This window comes from Aquila chrysaetos, chromosome 3, assembly GCF_900496995.4.
Source record: "Aquila chrysaetos chrysaetos chromosome 3, bAquChr1.4, whole genome shotgun sequence".
NCBI classification, from domain to species: Eukaryota; Metazoa; Chordata; class Aves; order Accipitriformes; family Accipitridae; genus Aquila; species Aquila chrysaetos.
The window spans coordinates 18,324,609-18,338,525 of record NC_044006.1 but is presented as its reverse complement, the minus strand read 5'-3'; positions in this window follow the sequence as shown (position 1 = coordinate 18,338,525).

The following is a 13,917-nucleotide window of genomic DNA, read 5'->3' as shown; positions in this document are numbered from 1 at the left end:
CTGCTTGCAAAAAGAAACCACCAAAACCAGGGAAGGTGGTGTAGCAATAAATGCCTGAGCATCGCAGCTGGGGAGACGATGGCTCACAGGCCCAGCTCCCCATTCTTTCTGCATCCGCCACACAGCTGTATAACCTCAGCAACAGAAGAGATGCAGCCAAATCAAATGTTTTTAAAGTGCTTTCAAAAACGCTCTTGTATAATATTGATGTATTGCTAGGAAATGGCTGCTGCTCGATGACCTAACCAGTGAAAAAAGTTAGCAACTCGGGCAGCTATTTAAAAATAACCAGATTTGTGATTAAAAATCACATCCTCTTTCCAACAACAGTCACGCTGCCCATTCCAAATGAGACCTGTAAAGCATCCTTTAAACAAGCCATGTAAAATGTCTGGCAGTTGTCTAAACTTAAATAGCTTATTTTGATGTTGGTTTTTGTAGACACACTTTATCTTCTTAAGGAAAGCTCATACTTCACCACTGAAGTATGTTGATACAACCAACATCAAGATAAAGCTTACCCTGCATTTGGCACTTCTTTTTGCCAAGCAGTGACACAGTATTTATGCCCATTTATTTAAGAAGTTCTCTGTTTTCAAAACAATTCCTTGGACGCTTTAATATTTATGCAGTTTTGTCCTCATCACTCATCACCTCTGTCAATAACAGTTCTCCGCTTCTGATGTAATTACCATTGCCTCAAGATGCTATGTTACCAGATTTATTAATTCCTAAAAGAGCCACGTGTCCGTTCTGTGTTACCAAACCTGCATGCTTCATGCCTCCGCTCCATTCTCCATGTAACTGATGCACCATGTGCCTCTCTGTAAGCACACACAGAGTTCAAGATAGTTGTCAGCCAGGGAGGTGCGGTTGCTTTCCATCCTCCTAGTTTTTGGTCAGGGAGCACAAAGGTAGCAGAATGAAAAAGCTGTCCAGTATTTTCCTTAGAAATGTCATTTTTAACATTTTGCTATTTTTTCAAAGCACACACACGCACACACAAAACAAATTCTTACTTATATGTCAGTATGTTTGAACACTAACCCAGCCTCCCCAGAAGCGTTTTGGGGATGCTGATCACTATCAGATCGCCTATTCTTCAGTCAGCCCAAAACACAGCAATGACTAATACATTGTGAGCAGAGGGATAAGCACAGACATGCCTAAAGCTCCTAGAGAAGCTGGTCCTGGAGGGACCAGACTTAAAAACACAGTACAGCTATGGTCCATTCTCTTTCTGAAAACTTAGCTTTCGGGAATGTCACAGGTCAGACATTAAATGCAGATTAAGGAGCTGGGATTCATGCCTTCGCATCTCCTTTTGGAAGATGCTATGTGCCTCATGTAATGTTCAAGAGGCTGCAGTTCTCCCAGCCTTGGGCTATGCTGTATCAAACTAAAATGTATCTATCTCCAGGATTTGATACTGTTCCCAAATCTTTTGAAGGGCAAGGAAGTAAAATGCCCACCAGCTCTCATTCTCTACCTGTGTATCACAGCAGCATTACTATTGGAGCTCGTCACACAGAGGAAAAATTCAAGAGCTCAAGTGCCAAGAAGGTAGATATGAAAATTCCTTCATAAACTGCTGGTACAAATCATGTCTCAGAAGCACTGAAGAAAGCTCAGGAGCATGCTGATGTGTCATTTCACTAAAGACTAATTTATGGTAACATGGTGTGAAATGTATATTGGCTTTCGCAAAACGAGAACACTGAAATTTGCCTAACTACTGCATAAGCTACGTCCCGAAAGGATGTTTGCCTCACTGCCACTAAATTAGGCCTTAACACGGGAAATATGTAGTTAATATATTCCAGACATCAATTGTATTTTATAGTTTGTAGGCAATAAATGGGCACAAGCAGAATATGTAGTTTCTTCTGATGAGATAAGACATCCTGTAACTCAAGTAATTAAAGGATGTGTAGATAGATTTGTGAAAACACAGAAAAACAGACATATGGACTCAAGGACGAGTAAAACTGAGAACACAAGTAAGAAGATAAGGAGTGATTTGTTAGCATGAGAATGGCATTTTGGGGGTCAAAGATTATTTGACATGAAAGATACAAGAAGAACAAAGGAAAAACAGAAGTTTAATGTGAAAATATTGAAAAGTGTGACTGGAGGAAAACGACAGGGTGAAAAGTGCAGCCAGAGGAAGACTACTGACTTCATCCCTTGCAGATCCCCGAAGGCCCCTCCGAACCACAAGAGACGCATGCAAGTGGGGGGTGGTCTGGGGTGGAGTTATGTTAATAGATACCTGAAATATTAAAATAACCCCTTTGAAACGCCACAAACACAGTGTATAAAAAGGCGAGTTCGGGTATAACCGGTGCGCCTCTGGTTTTCACCATGCGCCCAGCGCTGTTTGCCTTCGTTCTATAATAAACTTGTAAAATTCATGAAATTCAGCGTGAGTGCATTTCTCACAATGGGAAAAGGAAATAAAGCCTTAGCTTGAGTCTGAGGTAGGCAAGATACCACCGGTGTGTAACTTGAGATGCTGTTCTGCTCCTTGGAATGTGCTTGAAGCCAAGCACCAGGCAGTCATGAGATGGTGGACCTAATGTAAATTAAAATGTTTGCAACATATTTGGTCACATAAACATAGGAGATGTTGTGACTAGTGAAATATTCTGCTGAGTAGCCGTTGGACTTACCCAGTACTTAACCACTAACTGTTCTCAATTACCCATTATACAGCTAAGATTACAGGCCTGAAGATTCAGTCCCTGGATGCCTGAAGTATGTACTGTGTTTTGATATAAAGGTTTTCTAAAAAGGTGGCATGCCAAGACAGAAAAATATAAGAGTGGATTTGCAATGTTTTCTAAATACTCTATTAATTATAGATCAAGAAAAACAGAGGTAGCCCTTTTTTTCTTAGAAAGAATATGTCAAAGGCTGCAGCTTGCAGATACCTTGAAATTATGGCAGGCAAACTTAGAGAGAATTCAGATACTAGAAGTAAAAAAGTGAGAGAAATGGGAAACACAGCTTGAACTGATATAAAATCCAGTTTAAAAAAAAAAAATCAGTCTGCTTTTAATCAGTAGGTAATATTCAGAAAGATCACAGTGTAATGCTGGTTTTGGCTATATAATCCACAGGGGGATTGTGTGAAGGGACTCTGAATTATTTTTATATTCTGCAGTTTTCCACAGCTGTTCACCTCGATATGTACTCTCTTTCAAACTCCTGAGAAGCTCTTTAGAGAATAGTTTTGGGTTACAACTAATGTGAAAGAACCACAGTGCTCTCTCTGCTGAGCTGAATTTCAAGTAAGGAAAATAAAAACCCAATTATAACTCAAAGCTAATTTCTCCTTCTGAAGATCTGTAAAATTCATGGAGATCTTCAGATACTTTGAAACAACCACAGAAACACAGTGTATCAACACCGGGTTTAAGTCTTAAATATGGCTAAACTATATCCATAAAACATTCTCAGTAAGTACTGGTTTTAGTAAACAGCATTTTGAACAAATACTGTTTTTATTTTATGCAGCTACACGGTAAATTCAGAGCACCTGGAACCTGAAATAGCTCTTTGTACCTAAAATATTTTAATATAAATTCTATCAGTTACACATAATTTAATTATGTGTAATTTACTGTCAATGGTTTGACTCATGAGGGACTGACATGACTTTAAATGCCTTTGGTGACCAAAGTGATCCAGGTGACTTGGGCTTCTTCTTAGGCAGGCCATAAGAAATACTGTGACACAGAGAGTCATGCTGGATTGGTCAGCCACCCCCACAGGCTATTTAACATGCAGATTTTATTCTGATTTATTGCTGTTAGTAGTTTAGCAGTAAACACAAAAGTGCACAGATCATGAGAGAAATGTATACACTTTAAGCTGCTGATACTGTAGGTACATTTCACCTACTCCAATTCATCCTCATTTTCTCTCTACTCCACCCACTATAGATGTTCTAATGAAAGTCAGACGAATAGCAGGTAACATTGTGAACCAGTAGCCTCTTCGCTGCTGTGCCAGGAGAAAGTCTCACTTGCCCCCAGGTACTCAGCAGCTCCCCTGTTGGAAGTCACAGCATGATGAGATACACCAACAGAGCTGTCTTAATTAGTGCTTATCAGTCTGTCATTCCAAATGTGCTATGCTCAACTACTATCCAAGTGATTTAGCAAACCCAGCTCGTTTTGACGGACACGGGTTAGACAGCACTTACAAAAGCCCACTGCCACCAGAGATGAGGCAGTATCTCACAACAGCCAAACACAAGGACAGATTACAGTTGACATTGCCTTCCAGCAGCGGCTGCCAAAAGCATAAGCCTAGATGGCAGACTTTTGAGGCATCTGTCATGCCTTCTTTTGTGTTTGAATTGCAATTGTTGTAGTTTGTACACTACTAGAAGTGAACAAATAATTGTAGCAAGCCAACTCCAGGCAAAACTATTTTCTAATTACACTAGAGAATGGTGTTGGCCTCAGTGTAGATGTGCCAGTGTAAAACTGCAGAAAAACTACCCTATTCATCCAGTTTTTCCTACCATTTCTCACAACTCTACATGTAAATGTTACGATTTCCATTCAATGTTCATTCATTTATCAGACAATACATATATGTGTATTTGTTAAATAAGAAAATGCCATTATCCTCATCTCACAAAAAAAGGAAAGGGTTTTCAGACCTAAATACCCTTGAAAATAGAGACCACAGAGGTTAAAAATCACTTTTTCAGAAAAGTTCATCTATGGAGGGGCTAAAATTTAAAAAATCTGGTCATAAGTGACATACCTAATGTAACATAAGTAGCTGGAGACAAAATGGGAAATGTGTTGGTTAACAAATTGTTAAAACTCATGTGAACTAAAGCATATTCTAAATATATTGCAGGTACCACAAAGCCAGAGAATGGTTTTGAAACAATGGAGTGCTTATACTAAGCTTATACTAAGCTGCAGAAAGACTTGGATATTTGTAACAAAGGATACATGTGGTCAAGCCACAGGTTTTCAGTCTGTGGATTTCTGTAGTATCGTGCACAAGTGGTAAGGAAGCCTGCTGTACATTGGCCTAGATTCCCAATGAGTGGGGGGTTGCATCTGCAACGGAAACGATCTAGGAGACTGCTCACACACACACACACAAAAAGCAGAAAACCAGTGAGCTAAACTTCAGCCTTCTGCCATACAAAATTTGGAATACAGTGAGTCTCACTGAACTTTCATATGCAGCATGCACAATCTCAAAACTGTGTTGCTCAAACTGTGCAGAAAGGAGTGGTTCCTGCAACAAGGATCATTCTGGTTTTCTTAAATGCATTAAAACCAATCAAACAATTACTGATAGTTTGCCTATTATAAAGGGTCTTCACTGAATCAAGAGGGAGGACAGAAGCGTTATGCCTTTATTTGAAGACTAAAAAGCTTCTCAAGAAGCAGCATAGACACTAATGTCTGAAAAGCATATGGTCACAATTGGGTAACTAATTTATCGCGCCTAAGTTTTATCACGCCAGATCTGTACTCTGTCTGCTAGAACTGTTACGGCTCTATATTTAAAAATAATAATGTTTTGTTCCAACATTCTTTTAAAAAAAGCTGCCTTAATAAAATTGATTTGTAAATTAGGTGTGGACTACGACTCCAGCCCAGAAAGACAGAACCCTTTTATCCAAGCTCCAGTCTCCCACCCACCCCCACATCCACCCATCCCCTGCCCTTAGCATTTTGCCTATAAAATGCCTTCTGGAAGCTGTATGTTTTGGGAGGAGACAAGGAAATGGTTCCTCTGCAAACAGCTTGGCACAAAATAAACTGTGCAAACTTTCCTGAAATGTAAGGGTATCTGTTCTGCCAGAGTTAAAACCCACCTGCATTTTGAAATGAGCACGCTGCAAACTCCCTTTGCCCGTCTTGGGTAAAAGGATTATTTGCAGAGGTGATTGGAGAAGAGGCAAGTCAGGTCAGTCACTTCTCTGCACACCAGCGCTGTAGCTGCCAGTGGTGACTGCCTAAGCAAACTGGAAACAGTACACCTTGTTATTTTTCCCCTTTTTCATTAATATTCATATGTGAATCCCCTGGGAAATGCCCGAAGTGCATAGGTGTTACAGAATAGCGCTCACTGGTTCTTATTAGTGTATGTAAGCATTAAAGCAGGTGCTTATCAGGGGTCCAGTCCAAGAAGATCACTGCAGTCTTCTCCCCTAGTTAGTAAGCATTTAGTGACTCTTGCATGAATTTTTATTTACATTTTGCATCTTGAGAGAGAAAAAGTCATGTATTCAGACATCGACTCTTAACACTTCACTTCTACTAGAAATTTCAACATTCTTTTGGAAGCAGATCCATATGGATTCATAGGATACTAACTGCATTTCTGAACTTGTTTTTAACAGAAAAGAGTCCATCTGTGGAGCAACTGTAAGGTGGTATTCCAATAACCTCTTCCGGCCATCTGATCTGTGTACTAAAGGACAGTTTTAGGCTCAGGCTTACAAAATTGGGTGCTTTCACATCACAGAACCATTTTTAGGTGTTTGCATAGAGCTGGTAAGATCATACTGAGTGCTGAGCATGTTCTGATCCCATTCCTGTTTTGCTGGGCTGTTGCAGCACAGGTCACAGCCTTTGTTGCCTGCCTTCTCCACCAATCATTGCAGGCAAGTTTTATCTGTCTGTCCTTATGCTTAAGGTCCAGACCCAACACCCCATGCAATCTGTGTGGGCTAAAGAAACACTTCATAAACATAAAGCCAAGAATTAAAGTCTTAGCAAATTAAAGAGTTATTATTAGTCCACTTACAATCATGCTAAGACTTATAGTCCAAATTAGCTAATTATTGCAGCTCATACAATAACGATATAATTAAAACCACTGTGCACAATATTATCTATGCCTTTCTCTGTTATCACGCTCACCCTTCCTCTGGGCTCAAAAGTCAGTAACACCAGTCTTCTTTAGAAAAAGCAAAGGTTGGTTATAGTAAATTGTTAGCATCCCAAGTTCTTTGGCATGATTACAGTGCTAATATTTATGATTTCTTCTTCCTCTTTGCCAGGAGGACAATGATGTCATGCATTTCTTTCTCCTCACTTTAGGGCTGCTGGGTGTCCTTTTTTTATGTTTGCTAACACTCTGTCAACTTGCTCCTTCTTTGTTGGCTCACAGTTCCATGTTGTATCTCTGTTTACTGCATGTTATAGGCTTTACCTATGTTGTAGACCTGTTCTTTGTTCTCCTTATTAACCCACAAAATCAATTAACTCAACTTCTAAGGCTTCATTTCTTTAGTGACCTCTGGTTGCCAGTTTGTGTCCATATTCCTGAGGCCTCTGTTACTGTCCTGTGCTTGAATTTTCAAGACCTCCACTGTCGTCTTGTACTAGTATTTTGGGAGGCCCAAAATGCCCTCTTTTTTTTTTCCCCATATCCTTCAAGATGTGGTTTCCAGATAATTTAACTAATGCTTCATTAACACAGCCTAACCACCTGTAGCCAATATCTACTTGTTTTGGCAGTATCACTGGTACATTATTAAAATTACCTAATAACTGGGCAGAACACCTCTCATTTCTTAGTTTATTCAAGCATGACCAGAAAGTACCACACAAGGCTGGCAGGAAAAAGCCCTAATAGAAGATGCTAAATTGATCTTTTTTACACACTCCACAAGTGATGTATAGGAGCACAGGCCATACACAAATCCGCCTAGATACAGATTGGACTAGGAAAGAATGTGTTATCTCTATCTATAATGACATATTTATCCTTCCATTTCTATATCTGTAGAACTATAGCTGACAGTAACTTTCAAGCAAAAGTAACTATGAGGGAGAGTTCCTGGATGTCATTCATAGCAAAACTAGCATAATGGAATAAAAATATACAGGCTCCTAGCGCACCATTGGAAAACATTATTTTTGTGTGTTTGCCGTGAGTTTCAGCAGTCCAATATCAGAATTCCTTTCTCATTCCTGTCAGAGACACTCCTGGGTCAGCTTGCTTAACCAACACTTGCTTCATTGCTCTATCACTGCTACGCTGGTTTTTCTATATTACCCTCTTGAGAGGGGCAGGGAAAGAAGAAGGTCTAGAACTGTGAGCTTCCATTCATTTCTTTTCAGTTACCTAGAAAGAAGCTGTTGATAACTTGACATATGGGAAGTGTGTTAGGCTTAAAGAGCTGCGAACTTTGGATAGTTTTGAAAAAACTATGGTTAAGTGGGAACAGCTGTTTTGCATGGAACTAGCAGATCAGCTATTTTAACAAGAGAAAGTCATCTTCCTGTTTAATAGGGGTGGCAAGCAGAACCAAGACTCTTTGCCTTAAACTTTTTAGATTGTACTTTTCATTCACTTTATTTCTGTAGTTTCTGTGACCCGTTAATAAACACTGGAGCCTTTTTAGGCAACTCAACCAGTGTTCCACTGGAAAGTTGGCAACTCGGAGGGGACATACCAAGGGCAGATGCTGGCACTGAAGAAGAATTTGCCTATTTTACTTGATACATCAGGTGTCGTTTAAATGGGAACTGTTTTATCAGTCACTATATTATGGAGGCAAGATTCAGGAAAGGAATATGCTTTTGCAAGGGAAAAGTTCTTGGAAATTGACTGCTGATTGAAGAATATAGCCAAAGCTCAGAAGGAGGAATTTCCTGCAGCTATGAAAAAAACCTGGCTTCCAGGCAAAGAATCTAGCCTTGATCCCTACTAAGTCAGTAGCAAAACTGCTGCCAACTTCGATGACAGTAAGACTATAACCATTAGGGGTTAAGCAGCAGTATATATATAGATTTAATACATGAGGAATGTCCAATCTGGAATGATTATCATCTCTCTAATAAGGGGTTCAAATTGCAGTGATCCTGACTCAACCTTCTCGTCTGCCAAAAACAGATAAATAGAGAATTATAGATTCCATTGCATCTGGCTGTTTCTCATGAAACCAAAGTCCTGCCCACTCAGCTTGGGCACAAGCGATCCCACAAAGGATGGTACATTTTGTAAGAAGTTGGGAGACTGCCCAAGGGTTGTCAGCCAAAATCTCCCTTCCCTACTGTTGTTATATAACATGCTGTTAGCATCTGAGTGCTCCTACTACTCACACAGTTCCCAAATGTGCTCAGTCCTTACTCAGGCAAAGTCTCTTGAAGGCTACATGAAGCTTTGCCTCCATAATGACTTACCTGGGGCCTTCTACTAACAGAAGAGACACCATGTCAGTGTATGCCCAGAGATACAATGCTATATCAGTAGTGTACTACACAAATATACATGCATTAAATACAGCTTCATTCTTGAAAAAATGGCAATGTCACAATGCAAAATGGCTGGGACTACATACAGTTATTCATATTTATTTATAAAGACCAGAAACCAAAAGGCAAAACCTCATGAAAAATGTAAGTTATTCCGTGATTTCATGTCTCTAAAATCTTAAGTGAGCTAAAATAATGAAGAAAGATCAAAGCTAGATTATTTTCACTGAGTGGTGGCTTAAAAAGATGGTAAGCATTACACTTCTGATGGAACGGGTGACTTTACCACTACAAACTCCAAGTGATCAATAAGGCAGTATCTCCACAGAAGGATGGAGGGAGTTCATCCATGCAATCAACTACCAGAGGCTTGGAGGACAGAATTTACAAAAAGGAAGACAATCATTCCTCTTGTAAGTACCAGCTTATCAGTCTTTGGGATAGATCCAATAAAAAGATTTGAGTGTTTAAAATGCGATGTAGCCTTATGAAGGAACTTCAAACTAAAGCTGCAAATAACTTTGCTCAACTGCTGTTCAACCCTAATTTCCAAAGACACTTCCTTGCTTAGCTGTAAAGCTTTCCTGCAAGCACACATTTTTGAATACCCTAGGTAGTAACCTAGTCTTTACAGAAACAAACAATTCAATGCTTAGTTCACACCTGTGCTTGGTTGGGATCCGAAATTTTGATGTTCTTCTGCCTAATTTTCCTAAAAGGCTTGCCCCTGTAGACATCTACAGAGTCTTGAACACTGGTAGGATCGGGACTGTACAAAATGCAGCTGTGGCCATCGTATTCTTTCAGACATTTGCTCCCTTGCTTCCTTTATGTGAGGATGTACGGCAGTAAACACCACAGTAAAGGTTCAGTTGTGTAGGAACACTTTTCACTGCTGAGTATTGCCGTTGTAAACATGAGATCAATCTGAGAAGCGGGAAGTAGGAGCACGATATTGTCACCTGGTGCAGTGGTGCTAATCAAGGGAGAACTGTGCTCTGGCCCCTGCTTAGAGCACTGATTTTGTATCTTACAGAAAGAAGTACAGTTTCCAGTGTTGTGATGGGCATCCCTCTTAGTGTACTCACAGCCAAGTTCAAACACACTTGTCCTTCTGACCCCGTGAATCTCAGATGCTTTTCTCTACTGCTTCCAAAGAGTGGAGTATGAATGGCGGGTGGTCCCCACCAATGTAGCTGTTAGCCTGATAGGGAATTTTTTCCTGGTGACACAGAAGCCACCATCACCGAATACCTAGACCGAGGAGGGAACCGAATCCAAGTCTCTCATTTTCTAATTGTTAAGCTAGTATACAAAAAAAATTGCCAGCACTTCAAACAAAACTTTTCATTTCTCTGTAATAAAGGATGTCAGCACCTCTCTTCACAGCTGAGGTTCCCAAGTGGTTAGAAGTGCCACTGCTGTTCTGAGGTAGCCTTCCCTGAGGTCAGAAATGGTCCCAATATTAGACTCACTCTATTCTGAATGTCCCCTATCGGCTAGCTTCAGGCAGCCACGGGCTGGCCATGCTGGATTTAGGCTGTGCTCTGCTCAGCCTGCTGCTTCTTCTGGATCCCATTAAGAGGTGCTTAATTTCCCATGGAGCCCAACACGGGTTCTGGATTCCTCTCCTGTGCGTAATATCTGACACATAATCAGAAACAGATCCTGGCCCAAAGCTCTAGCCAGCCAAAAATTGAGAAAAACAGATTGGCTGACATTCTGCCAGGGTTATACTCTCACAAACATACTGATGCCCATGGGATGACATAGATGTAAATTAATTTGGCCCCGGTATTATCACTTGTAGTTGAAACCTTCAGTTGTTTATAATGAAGTTGTAGTGGATTTTATGAAACATATGGGCCTTTCAGATACCTCACACTGTGACAGCAATTAATGTTTCTGCTTACATGTTTTGGTGAAGCTGGAATTACAGCACCATGACAGTCAGCTCTTATGGTAAGACAACAGTTCTGCAAAGATTAACTTCTTGAAATGTCTGAAGCAGTACATACAAATAAAGGGGAAAAAAAAACCCAACACAACTTCAAATAAATATCCTGCTAAGTATAAGGAACCAGATCCTCAGCTAATATAAACCCTTTAAATAGAACAGATTTAAGCAATTTACAGATACTGAGGATCTTTACTCCAGAATAAATAGAACTGAAAATAATGATTCCTTTTTTCCTACTCCCTCCTTCTTCACAATTCATCTTGTTTTGATCTTTCCTAAGGACTGATACAAAAGCAATTGTCTCCTTGGGTTAAGTGTGCAACAGTCACAGGAATCCAAGGCTTTTCTCAGCAAAGGGGAAAAAAGAAACTTTGAAGCTACTTACAGCTTCAAATAATCTCCTTCTATTAAAAATGGGGGTTAAAAAACACCTGACCTTGCAGGTAGGTACTTCTGAGCTGGGCAGTAAAGTGATAAAGTTCATTTCTAAGACAGATGAGGAAATGCACAAGATGATTATTTGTATCAAGCCAAAGAAAGAACACATTTAAACCACTGTGGCTGAGCAGATTTATGTACCTATCTAATTTTACCTTCTGTGTGCCCCATTAAGATACTGCGGTGAAGAGTATTACACAAATGCCCTGATCCGCTCAAAAATTAGGGCCTGAACGTACAAGCCACTGGGATGCAAAGAATGCAGCCAAGCTCTCATTGACTTAACAGTAAGAAGAGGATAGTATACCATGGTCTGTCCTTCTGCCTCCACTTGCAGCCCCACACTTCTGTTGAGACTATGCTCTTAGTTCCTGAATTTGTGTCAATTATTCTGTCAAGGATGAAGTCATTGAATCTGAGGTCATCTAAGCCAGGCCCTTACCTGCTCCAGACTGGCAGAACTCTTCTTACTTCAGCCAAGCTGGGACAGTCAAGGGTGTATGAAAGCAAGACTGGTAGGGCTTCTGGAGAACTCCTGTCTGTTTTGCTATTGCACACATCCCTCCCATAGAATACCATTCATAAACTGGAAACTCTCCATCTTAGAATTGATTCAGTTTTCTGTCACTGACCTAACGCGCTGGAAAGCTGTTCCAGAGTCTGACTACTCTGTTGGTTTGAAAACATGAAGTAAAAAGGCGCTTGAAAATAGCAAAATAACAGTGGAATGAAAGGGGGGCCACTTGAGTTTGCTTCCAAAATAAAGTCTCTAATTAGTAGGCATTGGCCCAGCTGGCACGTAACTATTGCCGTTTCTCTAAATAGAGTGAAAAATTGATACTGTGTCTCATCTAAGTTCTTCCAGGCATTTTAAATGTAATTGCAACACCTGAAAATACTTTGCCTGCCTCACTCGTTGCTTGAAGATACATGACTGTGTAAGGGACTGATTGCAATTTGACCTGTTACCAGACGCTAGCAGTGTCACCGCAGCAAACCTCTTAGCCTCCAGCAACCATCTGCTCAACCTGCTCCATAGTGGATTACCTTAAATCACATCACCTTGCGTTTTGCTAAGCAAAACACATAAGATAACTACAGACCCATGCGATGAATGAAAAAGGTTTTCTCACAACTTATGCACCATCTCATGACATCTCAGCCAGATGGGTATGTTGGAATTAGTTTATGAAGAGCAGAAGTTGGGTTTTTTTGAGAAGTGTATCTGCAAGATTAAGTCGCTTTGCTGCTGAGTGTTGTTTTGTGGTAGAAAGGCTGCTGCATTCTTTCCAGTGCCAGTACACCTACAAAATTTGGTGCATGAAATAAAAATCTTCATCAATATTACATATTAGTGGCATGACATGCAAAAGCTAGATTCTTTTGTTTAAACCTCAAAATAAGCACCAAATCCTTGCAAAACACTGTGACAGAATTAACTGGACAAAAATAGTTTCCTGGGATCTGAAGTTACAATGGCAGCCACTTAGCTGAATACAAGTGAGAAACAAGACATGTGATCTTTCATCCCAAATAAGTAAGGTTTTACCAAGCAGAAGCTAAAATAATGTTAAAGTAGTGCTTGTTTAATAATATTACGTTGTCAAATAAACCCTAAGGTTGCTAATTGCCTTGTAAAAGATAGGCTTTCTCACAACTGTTTTTGTCTTACTGTACTTCAGAACCGAAGTGTGCTGCAATAGCAATTACCAGGGAACAGCTTCCTTTGCCTTTGACGTGCACTTTTGAAGCACCAAGATGATCCCAGTTAAAATAACCTTCAATTCCTGGACTTCTAAGATCTACTTTTTGTGTTTTACTTGGCTTTTAAGCAATTCCTGAAATCTCACGTGCCCTTGAACTTCAGCATGAGGCTAACGTAGAAATTTAAACTTTGCCTTCCCAACACTGACCTGTGTCCATTCCTCATCCTGCAACAGAAGGATCATGGCTGGGGCAGGAAACTGCAAAACCTGGGGCAGATTCAGCTCTCTGGGGTTGCTCACATGCCAAAGAGGAGGGAGCTGCCCTTTGCTCTTCAGGCAGCTATGGCCACTGCAGCATGGCCCTAGCCAGACCTCACTGGGCCTGTGGCTAGACCCTGCCCCATAACCAACATGCCACCAACCCACCCATTAAAAAAAGAAAAGAAAGAAACCCCCAAAACCGACTCCATGTGCTCTGGATGCTGCAAGAAATGGCCCTGACCTTCCCCTCCCTCCATCCCCACGTATTTTGGCCTCTGGCAAGCATGGCCTGTGACCA